Source organism: Balaenoptera musculus, chromosome 2, assembly GCF_009873245.2.
Source record: "Balaenoptera musculus isolate JJ_BM4_2016_0621 chromosome 2, mBalMus1.pri.v3, whole genome shotgun sequence".
Taxonomy (NCBI): Eukaryota; Metazoa; Chordata; class Mammalia; order Artiodactyla; family Balaenopteridae; genus Balaenoptera; species Balaenoptera musculus.
In genome coordinates, this window is record NC_045786.1 from 163566543 (window position 1) to 163584721 (window position 18179).

Here is an 18179-nt window from a genome sequence, read left to right on the forward strand (position 1 = left end):
GTGTGAATACTGTACATCCTGGTACAGTATGAGAAGTGAATCCAATCCTAGCTTTTCTCAATTGACTATCCCAGTATCACAAACACCACTTATTAAAAACTCCTATTTTCTTCACTGATTTTAGGATGCTGCTTTTATTATAGACTAAATTTCTACATGCCATTGGGTTTTTGGTTTTGGTTTTTAATAAATTAATTCATTTATTTTATTTTTGGCTGCGTTGGGTCTTCGTTGCTGTGCTCCGGCTTTCTCTAGTTGCGGCGATCGGGGACTACTCTTCGTTGTGGTGTGCATACTTCTCATTGCAGTGGCTTCTCTTGTTGTGGGGCACGGGCTCTAGGCGCGTGGGCTGCAGTAGTTGTGGTGCATGGGCTCAGTAGTTGTGGCACATGGGCTCAGTAGTTGTGGCGCACAGGCTTATCTGCTCCACGGCATGTGGGATCTTCTGGGACCAGGGATCGAACCCCTGTACCCTGCACTGGCAGGCGGATTCTTAATCACTGCACCACCAGGGAAGTCCCACCATTGGGTTTTGGTTTTACATCTTCTATTCAGTTGATCTGTATTCCTGAACCAATACCACATTTTAAAAATTATTATGGCTTATAATATGTTTCATTATCTAGCAGGGCTAGCCTCCCATCCTTACTGTTCTTCAATTTCCAAGTTCTACTAGCTATGCTTGCTTATCTGTTCTTACAAATAAACTTTATAATCTGTCCAGACCTAGGAGGAAAAAAATCTGATGATATTTTTATTGGGATCATGTTACATTTAGAAATTATTTTAGAAAAACCTGACATCTTTAGGATGTTGAGTCTTCCTATTCAGAATTTGTTCAAGTCAAGTTTATGTTTGTATCTTTGGGAGTTTTTTTTACAATTTTCCTCATAAATTTTGAACTTTTCTTGTTTAGTGTATGCCTATGAAATGTTTGGCTAAATGGCACCTTTTCTTCCATTATACCTTGTAACTGATTTCTGGGGTTTTTTAAATTTATACATTTTTCAAAGGCCCTTTTCAGTCTCAGTTTAGAGGATGCATTCCCTGACCACCCAGATCATACTAATTTCTCTCATCTTTAAACATCTAGTGAATTAAAAAAAAAAAAGTTTTACATTTTTCATGACATTTCATGACACCTGTTCTATCTCCCCTACTAGAATAAAAACTTTTCAGAAACAATGTTGTACTCACTTTCTACTTAAAACTCAGAACCTTGTATGATGCTGGGCATTTAGCAGGAACTCAGCAAATATGTAGTTGATAGATAAGGAAACAAAGTATAATAACTAGCTTATATAAAAACTCCTAACATACTCATCAAACAACATTTCTGACCTCAGTAAGCTTGCAAATACTTAACATTAATCATGAGGGGAATGTGAGAGGACTGGTTAAAAATGATTACTACTTCTGGGGGTAAAGTTTTCAAAGCTGATGGCCTTGAGTCATCCAAAATGAATTGGAGAAGATGGGAGAGGGATGCATAAAAGGAAACAAGTTTATATAAATAAGAATAAGGGAGCTAGAGTTTGCACGGATTACTGGAGAGTAGAGATGTGTACACAGAGAGAAGCATAGACATCAGTAGAGGGTCCCACTTAAGTATTCAGCAGAGTGTTGATCAGAGAATGCATGCAAGAAAACTACACAAGACTGGGGGAAGACCACCAGAAAAGGTTAAAAGACCATAACAACACTCACCAAGGTCAGTAATAATGCCTGTCCCCACCAACAAAACTGGAAAAACCTCACACAGGATATTGAGTAGAGGACTCAGAGAGTCTTGCCTCAGTGGTGGGGAATAAATAGCCCTAAACTAAAGACTAGTCTGACCTAATAAATCTTAAAATCAAGACTCAAAAGGATCAAACTATTTCTAAGAAACTTAACTATGCCCAAAATAAAAAATAATTACAGAAATCTAAAAATATACAGCATGCAAGGTAAAATTTACATTGTCTGGTAGCAGCCAATAAAAAATTACCAGACATTCAAAGAAGGGGAAAAAAATTATGAGGAGAAAAACCAATCTATTGAAACCAACACAGCAATGAAATGAACAGTTAAGGACATCAAAATAGTTATAAGTGATTCTATATGTTCAAAAAGTTAAATAGAAACTTGGAAGATACAAAAAAAGACACAAATCCAACTTCTAAAGATGAAAACTATAATGTCTGAGATGGAACATACACTGGATGGGATTAATAGCAGATTAGATATTGCAAAAGAAACAATAAAGTACAGTAATAAGAGACCCAAAATGAAATACAGAGAGAAAAAGAATAAAAACAAAATGAAAAGAGCATCTGTGACCCATGGGACAATTTCAAGCAGCCTAATATACATGTAATTGAAATTCATGAAGATGGGGGGAGGCAGGAAAAATATTTGAAGAAATAATACTAAAATTTTCCAAATATGATACCTACAAAGCTCAGGTCTAAGAAACTCAACAAACACTAAGCTCAGGAAGTATGAAGAAAACTATGCCAAGGCACATCATATTAACATGGCTCAAAACCGGTGATGAAGAGGAAATCTTAAAAGCAGTTGGAAAAAAAAGACCTGTTATATACATAGGAACAGTGATAATACCAGCATAGTTATCATTGGGAACAATACAAGTAAGGAAACAGTGGAGCAAAAATCTTTAAAGTATTGAAAGGAAAAAAAAAACAAAAAACTGTCAACATCTAATTTGATACCTGAAGAAAATCTTTCAAAAAAGGAAGCGACAAGAAGAGTTTTTTGGACATAAAAAATTGAATGAATGCACCACCAGCAGATCCATACTACAAGAAGTGTTCAAGGACATCCTTCAGGTAGAAGAATAATACCAGATGAAATATAAACCCACACACAAAGAATTGAGAGTACCACAGATAAATATGTAAGATTTATTATAAAAGATTATTGATGCTTAGACAAAAATAATAACATGGTGATGTGGGGTTTATAGCATATGTAAAAAATGCATAACATCAATAGCACAAAGGCCAGCAGGGAAGAATAGAGTATTCTATTGTAAGGTCCTTGTAGAAGATGTGATGCGGTATATGTAACACCATTTGAAGGTAGACTGTGGGAAGTTAAAAATGTGTACTATAAACTCTATAGTAACCACTAAAGTAAGAAAACAGAGGTGCAATTAATAAGCCAACAAAGGAGATCAAATGGAATCATACCTTTAAAATACTCAATTGATATAAAAGCATAAAAAGAAGAAAGAGTAAACAAAGAACAGATGGGATGAACAGAAAAAAAGCAAGATGATTGATTTAAACCTAACCATATCAATAACCACACTAAGTGTGAATGCTCTACGTATGCCAATTAAAAGTTAGAGATTGGGGCTTCCCTGGTGGCGCAGTGGTTGAGAATCTGCCTGCCAATGCAGGGGACACGGGTTCGAGCCCTGGTCTGGGAAGATCCCACATGTCGCGGAGCAACTAGGCCTGTGAGCCACAACTACTGAGCCTGCGCGTCTGGAGCCTGTGCTCCGCAACAAGAGAGGCTGCGATAGTGAGAGGCCCGTGCACCGCGATGAAGAGTGGCCCCCGCTTGCCACAACTAGAGAAAGCCCTCGCACAGAAACGAAGACCCAACACAGCCAAAAATAAATAAATAAATAAATTAAAAAAAAAAAGTTAGAGATTGTTAGATTGGATAAAAAAAAGCATGGCCCAAGTATATGCTACTTAAACATACTTTAAATATAAAGACACAAATAAGTTAAAAGTAAAAGGATGAATACTCTTCATGAATATAGACACAAAAATCCTCAACAAAATACTAGCAAACTGAATCCAGAAAATTATAAAAAGAATTATATATCATAAACAAGTGAGATCTATCCCAGGATTGCAACATTGGTTTAACATCTGAAAATCAATTCACATAATACATTATATTGTAGAATAAGGGATAAAAACTATATGATCATCTCAATAGATACCAAAAAAAGATTTGAAAATCCAACACTCATTCATGATTTTAAAAAGCTGAGCAAACTAGGAATAGAAGAGAATCTTCTCAACATAATAAAGAGCATCTATGAAAAATCTACTGCTAACATCATAGTAATTGCTAAAAGACTGAATGCTTTCCCTCTCAACCCAGGCAAAAGATAAGGATCCACTCTCACCACTTCTGTTCAACACGTAATAGATATTCTAGCCAGGGCAACTAGACTAGAAAGATATAAAAGGCATCCATATTGGAAATGAAGGTGTAAAACTCTATTTACAGACCAACATGGTCTTGTAAATAAAAAGAGTCAAAGGAATACACTAAAAACCTACTAGAAGTAATACACAAGTTGAGTACAGTAGCAGTATATAAGATCAATACACAAAATCAGTTATGTTTCTATACTAACAATGAACAGCCTAAAAATGAAATTAAGAAATCCATTCCATTCATAATAACAGGCAAAAACATAACAAAACAAAACAAAAAACAACCCTAACATACCTAGGAATACTTTAACAAAGAAATGCAAGACTTGTACACTGAAAACTACAAAACATTACTAAAAGATATTAAAGAAGACATCAATAGGGACTTCCCCGGTGGTCCAGTGGTAAAGAATCCACCTTCCAATGCTGGGGATGCAGGTTCGATACCTGGAAAATGCAGGGGATGTGGGTTCGATCCCACATGCCACAGGGCAACTAAGCCCACACACCACAACTACTGAACTCACACACCTCAACTAGAGAGCCCGCGTGCTGCAAACTACAGAGCCCACACACTCTGGAACCGACGCGCCACAACTACAGAGCCCATGTGCCCTGGAGCCCATGCACCACAACTAGAGAGAGAAAACTCACACACAACAACTAGAGAGAAGCCCGCGCACTGCAACAAGGAGCCCACGCACTGCAACAAAAAAGATCCCGCATGCCTCAATGAAGATCCCGTGTGCTGCAACTAAGATCCAACACAGCCAAAAAAATAAAGAAAATTTTAAAAAATAAAATAAAATAAAGTCTTCAAAAAAAAAAAAAAAGGAGACATCAATAAATGAAAAGACGTTCCATGGTCATGGATTGTAAGACATAATATTGTTAAGATTTCAATACTCCCCAAACTGGTCTACAGATTCAACACAATCCATATAAAAATCCCTTCCAGCTCCTTTACAGAAACTGATAAGGTAATCCTAAAACTCATGGAAATGCAAAAGACACAGAATAGCCAAAACAATCTTGAAAAAGAAGAACAAAGTTGCAAGTCATACTTCCTGACCTGAAAATTTACTGCAAAGCTACAGTAATCAAGACTGGTATCAGCATAAGGACAGACATATAGGTCAATGCAATAAAATTGAGAACCCAGAAATAAATCCTTACATGTATGGTCAGTTGATTTTTACAAAGGTGCCAAAAAACTTTAAAGGGAAACGAACAGTCTTTTCAAACAAGGGATGCTGGGACAACTGATATCCACACGCAAAAAAAAAAAAAAAAAAAGAATTTGGACAACTATCTCACACTGTACACAAAAACTAAGTAAAAATTGATCCAAATCTATATGTAAGAGCTAAAACTACAAAATTGCTAGAAGAAAACATAGGAGTAATTCTTCTTGAACTTGGCAATGATTTCTTAGATAAGACACCAAAAGCGCAAGCAATGAAAGAAAAATTTGAGGGCTTCCCTGGTGGTGCAGTGACTGAGAATCCTCCTGCCAATGCAGGGGGCACAGGTTTGAGCCCTGGTCCGGGAAGATCCCACATGCTGTGGAGCAACTAAGCCCACGAGCCACAACTACTGAGCCCGCATGCTGCAACTACTGAAGCCCCTGCGCCTAGAGCCCATGCTCCGCAACAAGAGAAGCCACCGCAAGGAGAAGCCCGCGCACCACAACGAAGAGGAGCCTCTGCTCGTTACAACTAGAGAAAGCCCGTGCACAGCAATGAAGACCCAACACAGCCAAAAATAAATAAATAAAATAAATTTATTAAAAAGAAAGAAAAATTTGATATATTAGACTTAATCAAAAGTAAAAATGTTGTGCTTCAAAAGACACCATCGGGCTTCCCTGGTAGCAGAGTGGTTAAGAATCCGCCTGCCAATGCAAGGGTGAGCCCTGGTCTGGGAAGATCCCACATGCCGCGGAGCAACTAAGCCCGTGCACCGCAATGAACAGTAGGCCCCGCTTGCCGAAACTAGAGAAAGCCTGCGTGCAGCAACCAAGACCCAACGCAGCCAAAAAATAAATTAAAAAAATTTTTTTAAATTAAAAAAAAAAAAGTGAAAAGACAACTTAGAGTATGGGAGAAAATATGTGCAAATCATACATCCAATAAGGGGCTTATATCCAGAATATAAAAAAACTATTACAACTCAATAATAAAAAGAAAAATAACACAATTTAAAAAGGATTTGAACAGACACTTCTCCAAGTGGCAAAAAATGTACATAAAAAGTACATAAAAACATATTCAAAACCATTATTCATTAAGGAAATGCAAATTTAAACTACAATGAGATAATACTACACACTTATTAGAAATGATGAAATTGCAAAGACTGACCATTCCAAGTGTTTACAAGCATGTAGAACAAGTAGAACTCTCATATTCAACTGGTGGGAATATAAAATAGTTTGGCAGTTTAAGTTAAACATACACCTACCCTATGATCCAGACATTTCATTCCCAGGTATTTACTCAAGAAAAAAGAAATCTTATGTCCATACAAAGACTGGTGCATTAGTGTTCATAGCAACTCTATTTGCAAAAGCCAAAAGCCAGAAACTATCAAATGTCCATCAACAGGTGAATAAACAAATTGTGGTATACCTGAATAACCAATCTGTGATTAGTGTCTTTCCACCTGTACTGGTAGATTTTCCAGTACTAAAAAATTCTCATTCATTATCTCTTTAAATATTGCTTTTGCCGATTCTCTATCTCTTTTCTTTCAGGAACTCCACTTACTAGACTTTCTCACTATAACTTCTCATTCTGATCATTCTAATTTTCATGTATCTTCATTTCTTTTATATTTTCCATTTCTGTATCTTTGAGCTGTATTCTGAATGATTTATTCTGATCTATATTCCAGTTAATTCATTCTCCCTTGGGGTTTGCCTAATTGCCTTATCTGTGGTTAAACTTAACAAATGAGTTTTGAGTTTTTATTACTGCATTTTTCATTAATAGAAATTACATTCAGTTCCTCTTTTCAACCAGCTTTGTACCTCTGTCACTTTTCAGACTCCTGCTCCCTGCATATATTTTCAAATGTGCCTTTTACTTACTTAAATAGAGCCCATCATGGTTATTTTAATAATAACTAGTAATTACAATATATAGGCCTTTGCAAGTTTTCTTCTAAATGTCTATTGTTTCTGCTGATTCTTGTTCAGGTTGTCTTATTTCCTTGTGCACTTGGTTATCTTTGACAAATTATCCATTGACCTCAAAACTTTACTGGTAGGACTTTTTTTAAGCCAAAGATGAAAGTAAACTCCTACAGAGAATATTTGCCTTTGTTTACTATATCATTTTAAATTCATTCCTTGACATATAACCCAATTTAAAAATGAGCAAAGGATGCAAACAGACATTTCCCCTCCCCCCCCCAAAAAAATAGACAATTGGCCAATAAAGACACGAAAAGGCGCTCAACAGCATCAGTTATTAGGGAAATACAAATCAAAACCTCAATGAGATACCACTCCACCCACAGTAGGATAGCTATAATCAAAAAGACAGACAAAAATAAATGTTGATGAGGATGGAGAAACTAGAACCCTCATACATTGCTGGTAGGAATGAAAACTGGTGTAGCTGCTTTGGAAAACAGTTTGGCAGTTCCTCAAAACAAACACAGAATTACCATATGACCCAGCAATTCCATTTGTAGGTAAATGGAGAATGAAAATATATTTCCTATGAAAATGGAAAATACATTTCCACACAAAAACCTGTATGCAAATGTTCATAGCAGCATTATTCGTAATAGCCAAAAAGTGGATATAACCATCAACTAAGGAATGGGAAAACAAAACGTGGTATTAACCATACAATGGAATATTATTCAGCCATTAAAAAGAATGAAGTACTGATTCATGGTAAACATGAATAATCCTTGAAAAGATTATGCTAAGTGAAATAAGACACAAAAGACATATTGTATGATTTCATTCATATGAAATGCTCAAAATAAGCAAATCATACAGACAAAAGTAGATTAGAGTTTGCCAGGGGTTGAGGGAAAAAGGGGAAATGGGGAATGACTGTGAATGGGTATAAGGTTTTTTTTCTGGGGGTAATAAAAATGTTCTGGAATTAAATAGTGATGATGGTTGTACAACTTTATGAACATATGAAAACCCACTGAATTATACACTCTCAAGAGTGAATTTTATGGCATATGAATTATATCTAAAAAATAAAAGATTTTGTTAAAATTCACATCTTGAAATTTTTTTAGACCACCAAGGTGATGTGTACTTCCCTCATGATCTGGTAGTTACGACTGCCCAAGGACAGGTTTTTTTTCCCTTCTGCTTTACTTGGCCTCAAGACAATTTTCCTTGCAGATCCCTGAAGAAGGTTAAGTTTTCATCCGTTCCATGACGTCAGAGACCTTTGGGATCCCAGAATTATGGGCAGAAAGTCTCTTGTTAGCTAACCTTGAATGAGCCCTGGGCTGACTTCTAACTATACCTCTGGTCCTACAAATCTACCAGATTCTTATTCAAATCCAATCAAGTTCCCTGAGTTTAGCAAATACCCTCAAAGCAAATAAGACTTAAGGGCTCCTATAGTCTCTCAGATTTTCAGCTTTCTCTTAGATTTTGACATATTAAATCCTAAGTACCTTAAAAATTTTTTTAAATACAGCTATTCTTTTTTTAAATACAGCTATAGTCAGTGTGAAGGTTTTTCCAAATGTCTTAACTATATTCCAAAAGTGCAAATCCAATATTTACTTTTCAAGTTAAAGTTAACTCTAGTGAGTTAGGACAGGATTTGCAAAAACTAAAGACAGCCTAATATAAACCACAATAAAGTAGCTTCAGACGTACTTGTGGGGCTTCCCTGGTGGCGCAGTCGTTGAGAATCTGCCTGCCAATGCAGGGGACATGGGTTCGAGCCCTGGTCTGGGAAGATCCCACATGCCGCGGAGCAACTAGGCCCGTGAGCCACAACTACTGAGCCTGCGCGTCTGGAGCCTGTGCTCCGCAACGAGAGAGGCCGTGACAGTGAGAGGCCCGTGCACCACCATGAAGAGTGGCCCCCGCTCGCCACAACTAGAGAAAGCCCTCGCAGAGAAACGAAGATCAAAAATAAATTAATTAATTAATAAAAAAAAAAAAGAAGAAGTACTTGTGACCTCGGATGAATACAGTAGATATTTAAGACTTAGATAACATACTCCTGTATACTAAGATGAAAAGTTTACTTTAGAAAAAAATTAAACTTTAATTTGAGTTTTAAAAGAAGCATGGGTGGGTGACCTGTCTCTTAGGTATGGAGGCTCTTTTACAACTAAAGTAAAAGTAAGATTGCAGCAAGGATACACAAAGAGACCAAAGAAAGGACAGCCCAGAAACATATGAACATATGTATGGAAACTTGATATATGATACTTATAGATTACTGAGAGGAAAAACAGAATATTCAATAAACTATGCTGAGAAAAACTGACAACCTATATGAAAAAAAAAAATGAAACTGGATCCCCACTTCACACCACACAAAAATCAATTTCACATGGACTAAGGACACAAATATGAAAGGCAACATTTTAAAGCTTTTAGAAGAAAATATCAGACTATATCTTTATGACCTCAGGGAAGGGAAAGATTTGTTAAACAAGATGTCAAAAGAACAAACCATAAGGAAAAGGCTGACATATTCAACTACATTAAACTACAGAATGGGTCTATCAAAAACCACTATAAAGAAAGTGAAAGACAAGCTACTTACTGGGAAAAAGATATTTGTCACATGCATAATTGACAAGGGATTAGTACCCAGAAAAAATATATATATATTTTTTTTTTCTAGAAATCAATTTCAAAAAGACAAAAAAATTAAGAATGGGCAAAAAATATAAACAGCCATCCCACTGAATAGGAACTATGAAAGATTCAACATCATCAGTAATTAAAGAAATGTAAATTAAACCCTACCATTTCTCATCTACCAGATTGTTGAAAAGAAAAAATTCAGATAATTACAAATGTACAAATATCTCAAATGTTGTTGAGAAAGGGAACAAAGTGAACACTTATACGCTGCTTGTGATAATATAAACTGGTACAACCACTTTACAAAGCAATTCAGCGTTACCTAGCAAAACTGAAGATCCACAACTCTACTCCTAGCCAAAAAACATAGGAAATTCTTGTACATGGACACAGAGAAACACAGATTGGACAGTAATAACAAAACAGCTTTCAATGGCAAAAAGTAAAACTAAATTTAAAAAAAGAAGACTGAAAACACCCTAAATATCCATTAACAGGAGGATGGATAAACAGCTGTAAATTCATATAACAGAATAGCAAAAAAAGCAAATGAACACAGCAACACAGATGAATCTCATAAATATAATTTGTGCCCCAAAACAGTCAAGGAATAAACAAAACTAAACACTACATTACTTATGAATACCTATGTATGTAGTAAAACTCTACAGAAAATCAAGGAACATGGAAAGAGAAAGACACAATCAGGGAGAAAGATATAATTAGGGCTTCAAAAATATTATGTATTATTTCTAATGCATGATATAGGTACCGGGCATTTATTTTATTTGTATTCTCTAAATCTGTAGACGTGTCAAAGGTACTATTCTGCACATATGAAATAATTTTTCACTTAAAAATTAACCAAACACAGTAACAACCTAGATGGGAAAAGAATTTGAATAAGAATAGATACACGTATAACTGAATCACTCTGAAACTATCACAATATTGTTAATCAACTATACTCCAATATAAAATAAAAAGTTAAAAAAATAAATTTTAAAAAATTAAAAATAAAAATTAAGCAAATACATGTTGTGGTAGAAAATATGAAAAATACATAAAACTATAGGAAGAAAATTAAAATTATCAATAACCCCATCATCCTGAAATAACTATAATACTTAAAAGAAATAAATATACTTAAATGGTATGTCTTCTTCTACTCTCTATTTTGTATTGGTTTGGTTTTGGTTTTGGCCTCGACCGTGCAGCGTCTTAGTTCCCAGACCAGGGATCGAACCCATGCCCCCTGTAGTGGAAGTGTGGAGTCCTAACCACTGGACCGCCAGGGAATTCACATTTTACTCTCTACTTTTATTTACTCTTTTTTTTTTTTACAGCTTTATTGAGGTATTGACTTACAGTGAATTGCACATATTTAAAATGTACAATTACATGAGTCAGACATATGTATACAGTGGTGAAAGCATCTTCACAATCAAGAAAACTAATATACCAATGAATACATCCACCATCCCTAAAAGTTTCCTCATACCCCCTTTGAATCCATCCCCCTTTTCTTTCCCTTGCCACTCCCCGCCTCAGGTAACCACTTATCTGTCTTCTGTTACTTTAGTTTGCAGTTTCTAGAATTTTTTCAGGTATAGTCTGGGCATAATTTATTCATATGTTTCACTTTAGTACATACTGCCACCAGTTTACACTTTTACCAGCAGAGTACAAGAGTTCCAGTTGTTCCACATCCTTATCAACACTTGACTGTTTGCCTTTTCCATTTTTAGCCATTCTTTTCATATCCTAAGGAACATACACATAAAACTACTGCCTGAGCAACAACAAAAATTAAACTCTGGAGTGAAACTCATAAAGAACTTTTCATCTAAGAGCATTTTCCCTTAAATGCATAATAATAATTGAAGCAAAGGCCCTAACTGATGTATGCCTCATGAATTCTGATTTAGCCAAAATATCTGATACCTACATAAGATTTTTAGAAGAGTCATTGAGATACACACTAGAAAAATCACATGACAAAAGTAAGTTGGAAGTATCCAAGTACTGGAACTCAGGTGAAATACAATCCAACAGTTTGTTAAAGTGTGACTTTGACACTGATAAAAACACCTGAACCCAACAGACCAAAATACCACTAAAATAGTGTTCATAATTTGAATTGGGGAGATTAAACACTTATAGTTTTGTCAATATGCGCAGCAACTTGCAGTCAGCTTCCCATGCTGGGTGATGCACTTTAACATAAAAGTATTCTATTGGCCTTATATTCTTTCCAATCTGACTATAAACTCCCCTATCACTCTACCACCCTATCACTCCTCCTTCAAATCTTTGTGTCTCAAAATAAGGATTCTACACTGACTATCTTTATTTCTTCATCCTCTATTTACTCCTCAAAGTCCTTCAAATTTGGCTTCCAACCTTATCATTTTACTTAAATTATGTTTGTTGAGTTCAATGACATACTCCTAACTACCAAAACCAACAGGCACTTTATCAGCCCCAATCTTCCTGATTCCTCTGATTCATTTGACCCTAAAACAGATTTCTATCCTTATGAAAACTCTTCCGTCTCCTGGCTTCTAGGACACCATTGTCTATTAGTTTGCTTCCTTCTTTCCTGAAGGTTCTGCCTTGGTCTCCTTGGCTGTCTCTACCCATCATTTAAGTCCTGCTGTTTTCCATCCTTGGTCTTCCTCTTTTCTTACTCTACTTACTGGAATGTTTTCTTCCACTCTCACAAGATTAACTATCACAAATCCATGGGTGGTTCCAACATTCACAACTCTGATCCTGACTTCAGAAAATCCCGCTACCAACATATCTAACTGCCAACTAGGCAGCTCAGCCAGATGTCCTACAAGAATCACAAACTCATTTTTTCTCAACCTGAATTAGCCCCTCAATTTGTTAGTTTTATTTGTGAATACACAATTACAACTCAAGTGGAGCCAATAAAATGCAAGAGGAACTTAAAATTGTTTCTTCTTCAAGGGTTAAAAAAAAAAGCAAATTTTTATGAAGGCTTTTTCTTCCAGTTATGAAGACACTCAAAGTCATTAGCAAAAACCACAAAATACAAAATATATGATAAAAAACCAAATCTCCTCGAATCCCAGCTCTCAGAGGCAAGCAATATAAATCTCTCCTTCCAGAAAGAGCAATTTTTAGCCATGATAAAGTTCCATATGGAAATATTAAGTTGGTTAAGTAGGCGGTGGTGTTGCTATTAACTCTTAATATTTCCAGGCTATTTATAACAGTATCAGTCAGGGAAAACACCTCTATTAACTGCCTACCTGGATCAGTATATTTTAAATACGAAAGCAATCCTTTTACATGCTGTATTTTAAGCACTCTAAAGGAATCAATGTTTTTGGCTTGGCATCTATCTTGCCTATACCTGCACGTCCACCTGTGTGCGACATACCCACGATTCACGCACAGTACTTCCTTGATTTAAAGAAAACCATAGTAAAGAAAGAAGAAGGAAAAAAAAAATTGGAGGAGATAGATACAAACCGAATCTAAAAACCTAGCTGGGTAGATAATTCATGTTTTGCAAAAACCAAAACAAAGTGATGTTTACCAGCCCTTCGCCGCTTCAAAAAGTTTCAGAAACTTCAGAGATAAAAACCATCCGCTAACCGGTTCTCATCAGACTCTCCAGGCAAAGGAAATGCGTTCGCTTTCTTCTTAACCCAGAGGCCAGAGCCCACCTGGGGCCGGCGGTCGCAAGCGCGCGCCCAGGGCAGGGAGCACGGCGCGCGGCCGGCCCCGCCGGGGCTGGGGTCTCCCCTCCGTCCGGCCCGCGGGTCCCAACGAGCCGACCGGTGAGCCCAGCGGACCTACATCCCACCGTGCTCCCACAAAACGAGTCCCTGCCCTCCCGGCCTCGGAAATCGCGGCTGTCGAGGGGCCCCAAACCTCCCTCAGGCCTCCGGAGAGCAGGCGTCGCTGAGGAGACTCGGCCCCGCGAGGCTGGGGGCGACGAGGCTACTCTGCCGTCCGCGAGTCCCACCGGGAGGGTAGGGAAGCAACTGCTCGAGGCCCGCGCCACGCTGCTCGCCCGGGGAAGCACCCGCGACCCCACACCTGAGCCCCCTACCCCCCGGCCCCCTCCCCCGCCGTGTCCCCGGGATCTCCACGCGCCGCTCTCGGGGAGTCCCCGCCTCACACCGCGCTGAGGTGGCCAGTTACCTGCTCGAGGCAGTGAGCGTTCTGGCGTTGCCGCCCGCGGGAACAGCGATCCGGTCACCTCGCGCGGCCGCGCCCCGAGGCCCCGCCCCCTCTCCAGGTTTCCCCCCCCCGCCCCGCCCTCCCCAGGTCCGCCCCGCCCTCCCCAGGTCCGCCCCGCCCTCCCCAGGTCCGCCCCGCCCTCCCCAGGTCCGCCCCGCCCTCCCCAGGTCCGCCCCGCCCTCCCCAGGTCCGCCCCGCCCGCCGGGAGGTGCAAGCCGAGGGGCGGGACGGGGAGGGGCCGTCCGTCAGTGTACCTGAGCGCCAGGCGCCTGCGCCCTCGGCTCCTCCCCTCTTCGCCGCTCCCAGCCGCAGTTCTCGGGTGCTCCCTCTGGAAAGGAATAAAATGAAGCCAGGCAGAGTTTGGAGTGTGTTGAGGGGTCAGACGGGAGAGAAAAGATAGAGAGGGGTATAGTGGGAAAGCAGCTGACCTGATGAACCTCCTTGAATAGGGAAGGAAGGAGCAGTTTCTCTTGCCAGAAGATATTTCTGCACGCAGAGAAACTTCTTGGAAGCAGAGAAACTTTTCTTAGTTGTGTTACTGGTCTTTAGTGTTTACATCCTAATTATAAAGTCTTTGAGAATCAGCTCACAACTCTTCACTGTTGTGACGTTACATTTCCTACTGCTTTGCTAGCAGCAGGTACGTTGGAAGGAATCCCAAAGGTATCCACTACCTGCCCCACCCCCATTCTATGCTGGAATCCCCTCTGGCACCCTGGCAAGGAGTTGACTGGCCCTTTTTTGCCTTCGTTGCTGGAAATCTCAACACTGTACTTGGAAAGCTGTTGAGTGAATTCCTAGGTTATCTGTTGATGAATGGCTAAGCTTTTGAGAGGCTGCTGGATTGTAAATTGAAGGTGATAATTTTCTTCCTGGAGAGTAGTCTTTCCCAAAATGGGTTCTGTTAATCTCCAGGCCCTAGATGCTGCAGTGGGAGTTGGGATGGTTGGGAGGTGGAGAGGAGGCCTAGATCCTGAGAACAAATTAATCTGGGGAAAGAGGCACAATATAGTTACTCTTTGAGTTGACAAGGCATTCAAGGCCTAAGAACTGTGTTTTACTTTGTATCATCCTGTATTTCTCAAATTTACTGGACCTGAGGAGTGACAGAATATGCCACCCCAAAATATGCCACTTTGGCATAAAGATTATTTTGAGTTAAAGGCACTTGAGAATCAGATGGAAGAAGGACCTCTGATCTTCCTTTTTCTTCCGAAAAGCAGGAGATGGAACTCCCAAGTGAACGATGTCCTCCCGCTACCCTGAGGAAAGAAACAGTCTTATCACCAGAGATGGGAGTCAAGGATGAGGGAAATCTATACAAACAAACCTTGTTAAACTAACCCTTATCTTCATAGCCACTTCTCCACTATTAACTGCCCTAGCTCAAGCCCCTTTGTTTTGTCCCATTTTCACTACTTACTACTTTGTCCAACTTAGTATGTGCTCAGCTCTAACTGCTTCTTTGGTCTTCATTGTCTTGTGGGTGCTCCCATGTACATGTAAAAAATCTTTATGTGTTGCTGCTGTTAATCTGTCTATGTCAATTTAATTCTCAGTTCCAGGCAGAACCCCTAAGAGGGTAAAGTTTTTGCCTCTCCTCCAGACCATACAACTCTCTTCTTGAGAAATGCCAGTTACCATCCTGGGGCCTTAATGTTTCAACTAACACACTTTGATAAACACTGCTTTAAGTCCTAATATATTCACCTTGAATAATTTTTCACTCTATTACAAATGTTTGCAAAGTTCTGTACTGTTTACACAGAGCTTTCACATGAGTCATCTCATTTAAGCCTCACGATTGTGATGCTGTTCTTATCCTCATTTTACAGTTGAAAATATTGAGAGTCAAACAAACAGTGGTTACCCAAGTATAGAATCAAGATTGACTCTGGACTTAAGACTCCAAGGCTTTAAAAATATATATTATATAAAGTATGTAGATAATGTACTTTATTTAAGCGTCAAATGACTCTGTGTGATAGATATATATATATGTTACCAAGTCCAAGCTTGCTCTGCTCGCCACACGGACAGGCCAATAAATCGGAGATAAGATGTTGAGACAAGGAATACGACTTTATTCGGAAAGCCCGCAGACCAAGAAGATGGCGGTCTAAAGTCTCAAAATAACCATCTTACTGGGGTTTGGATACCAGTTTCTTTTATAGCACAGAGAGGGGAAGGAGATGAGGAAGTAAAGTAAAAGGGCCATAAGTTTTGCAAATATCCCCTGGAATGGCCAGCCTCGGGGAAGGGATGTGTTAATTTCTTCTTTCCTGTAGCCATCCACAGGTGGACAGGTTCCGGACGTTTCCCTCAGGCAGAAGGGCAGGCCATTATGTATAGACAGTATACTTTTAGTGAACAAAAGCAGCGGAATGCAAAGGTTAAAGTAAAAGAAACAGATCCAACATGTAGTCCGATTTAGCTCTTCCCTGTTACATATATATATATATATATACTTTCTCTCTCTCTCTCTCATTGACCCTTAAGTACAGCACATCCTTGGTTAGCAACCTCTAGATTCCTGTATTATTTCTCCAGGGCAAGGACCTTTACCTATCTTCTACTCCCTGCAGCACCTGACATCATAGTGTAGGGCACAAAAGTGTCACTCAGATGTGCTGGAGGAACAGAGTGAATGAACGCTCAGTAGTCCTTATTGAACTGGACCAGGTGCTTGGTTCCCTGACTGAACAGCCTTAACAACCTCCTCACTGATGCAGAAGTCCCCAGACAAGAGCTTCCCAAATTGTTCCTAATTTTCTTCCATCTAAAAAGGCTTCTTGGACTTCCCTGGTGGAGCAGTGGTTAAGAATCTGCCTGCCAATGCAGGGGACACGGGTTCGAGCCCTGGTCCGGGAAGATCCCACATGCCGCGGAGCAACTAAGTCCGTGTGCCACAACTACCGAGCCTGCGCTCTAGAGCCCGTGAGCCACAACTACTGAGCCCGTGTGCCACAACTACTGAAGCGGGCGCACGTCGAGCCCCTGCTCCGCAACAAAGAGAAGCCACTGCGATGAGAAGCCCGCGGCACCGCATCGAAGAGTAGCCCCTGCTCGCCGCAACTAGAGAAAGCACACGCGCAGCAACGAAGACCCAACGCAGCCAAAAATAAATAAATAAATTTATAAAAAAAAAGAATCCAGACAAAAAGGAGCCCATAAATAAATAAATAAATATTTAAAAAACAAAGAGGCTTCTTAGAAGGATCTACTCTGCTGACAGAGTTCTTTGAAAACAATGAAACCACTTCCTTTGTTTTCTTCGAAATGGTCCTCCTTCCTGTTCCACTTTCAGAGGCAAGGCTACATTGATACGAATGGAGGATATTGTACACCTTTCTTTGTGCCTTTGTGTTCCCTCTTCCCATAGAATGATGGTTGTTGCAACATTCTGAGTGGGTTTTTGTTTGTTCATTGTTTGTTTTTTAATGTTAAACATTAGTGTTTTTAATGTTTTATGTCATTACTTGAGGCAGATCTAAGGAGAAAAAGAAATTTGGGTTGATGTGGGTAACACTGCTGCTTAGATTTTGCTGTGTGTATTATTTCATTTGATGGAGACAAATCACTTAATCCCTGTCCTAATCCCTTTTCATTCTTCCCTCATTTAGTACAGTTTGTAAATGCTTTGTGACTTATCCAGCCCTACCTCTCCAGCCTCCCCTGCAACTACCCACCACCACACATTTTTGACCTTCTGAATTAATTGCAATTCCCAAAGGTGCCAAATTTGCACTACTGTTCTCTTTACCTCCATTTTATGCGTATCAACTGGCAAGTTCATGTTCATTCAGCTGCAGTATCACCTCTTCTGGAAGATGAAACTCCACAACACCCAGCCGAAAGTGAATGAGGTGCCCTTCCTCAGCATTCCTGCCATAATCCACCCATATCTCCATCATGGCACCTACTCAATAACTGCGATTATTGGCTTTTTTTCCCCT

The 18179-nt window shown here is 39.2% G+C and overlaps 1 protein-coding gene across 2 annotated transcripts in view; it reads right to left on the bottom strand.

Annotated features, from left to right (window-relative positions):
- TC2N (tandem C2 domains, nuclear) overlaps positions 1-14250 on the bottom strand; it is a 46376-nt gene extending 32126 nt beyond the window's left edge. For both annotated transcript variants that reach the window (XM_036843950.1, XM_036843949.1), the window contains exon 1: positions 14185-14250. The gene's annotated coding sequence lies outside the window, so the exon portion shown is untranslated. The remainder of the gene's footprint in view (positions 1-14184) is intronic.
- Positions 14251-18179: the final 3929 nt, after the last annotated feature.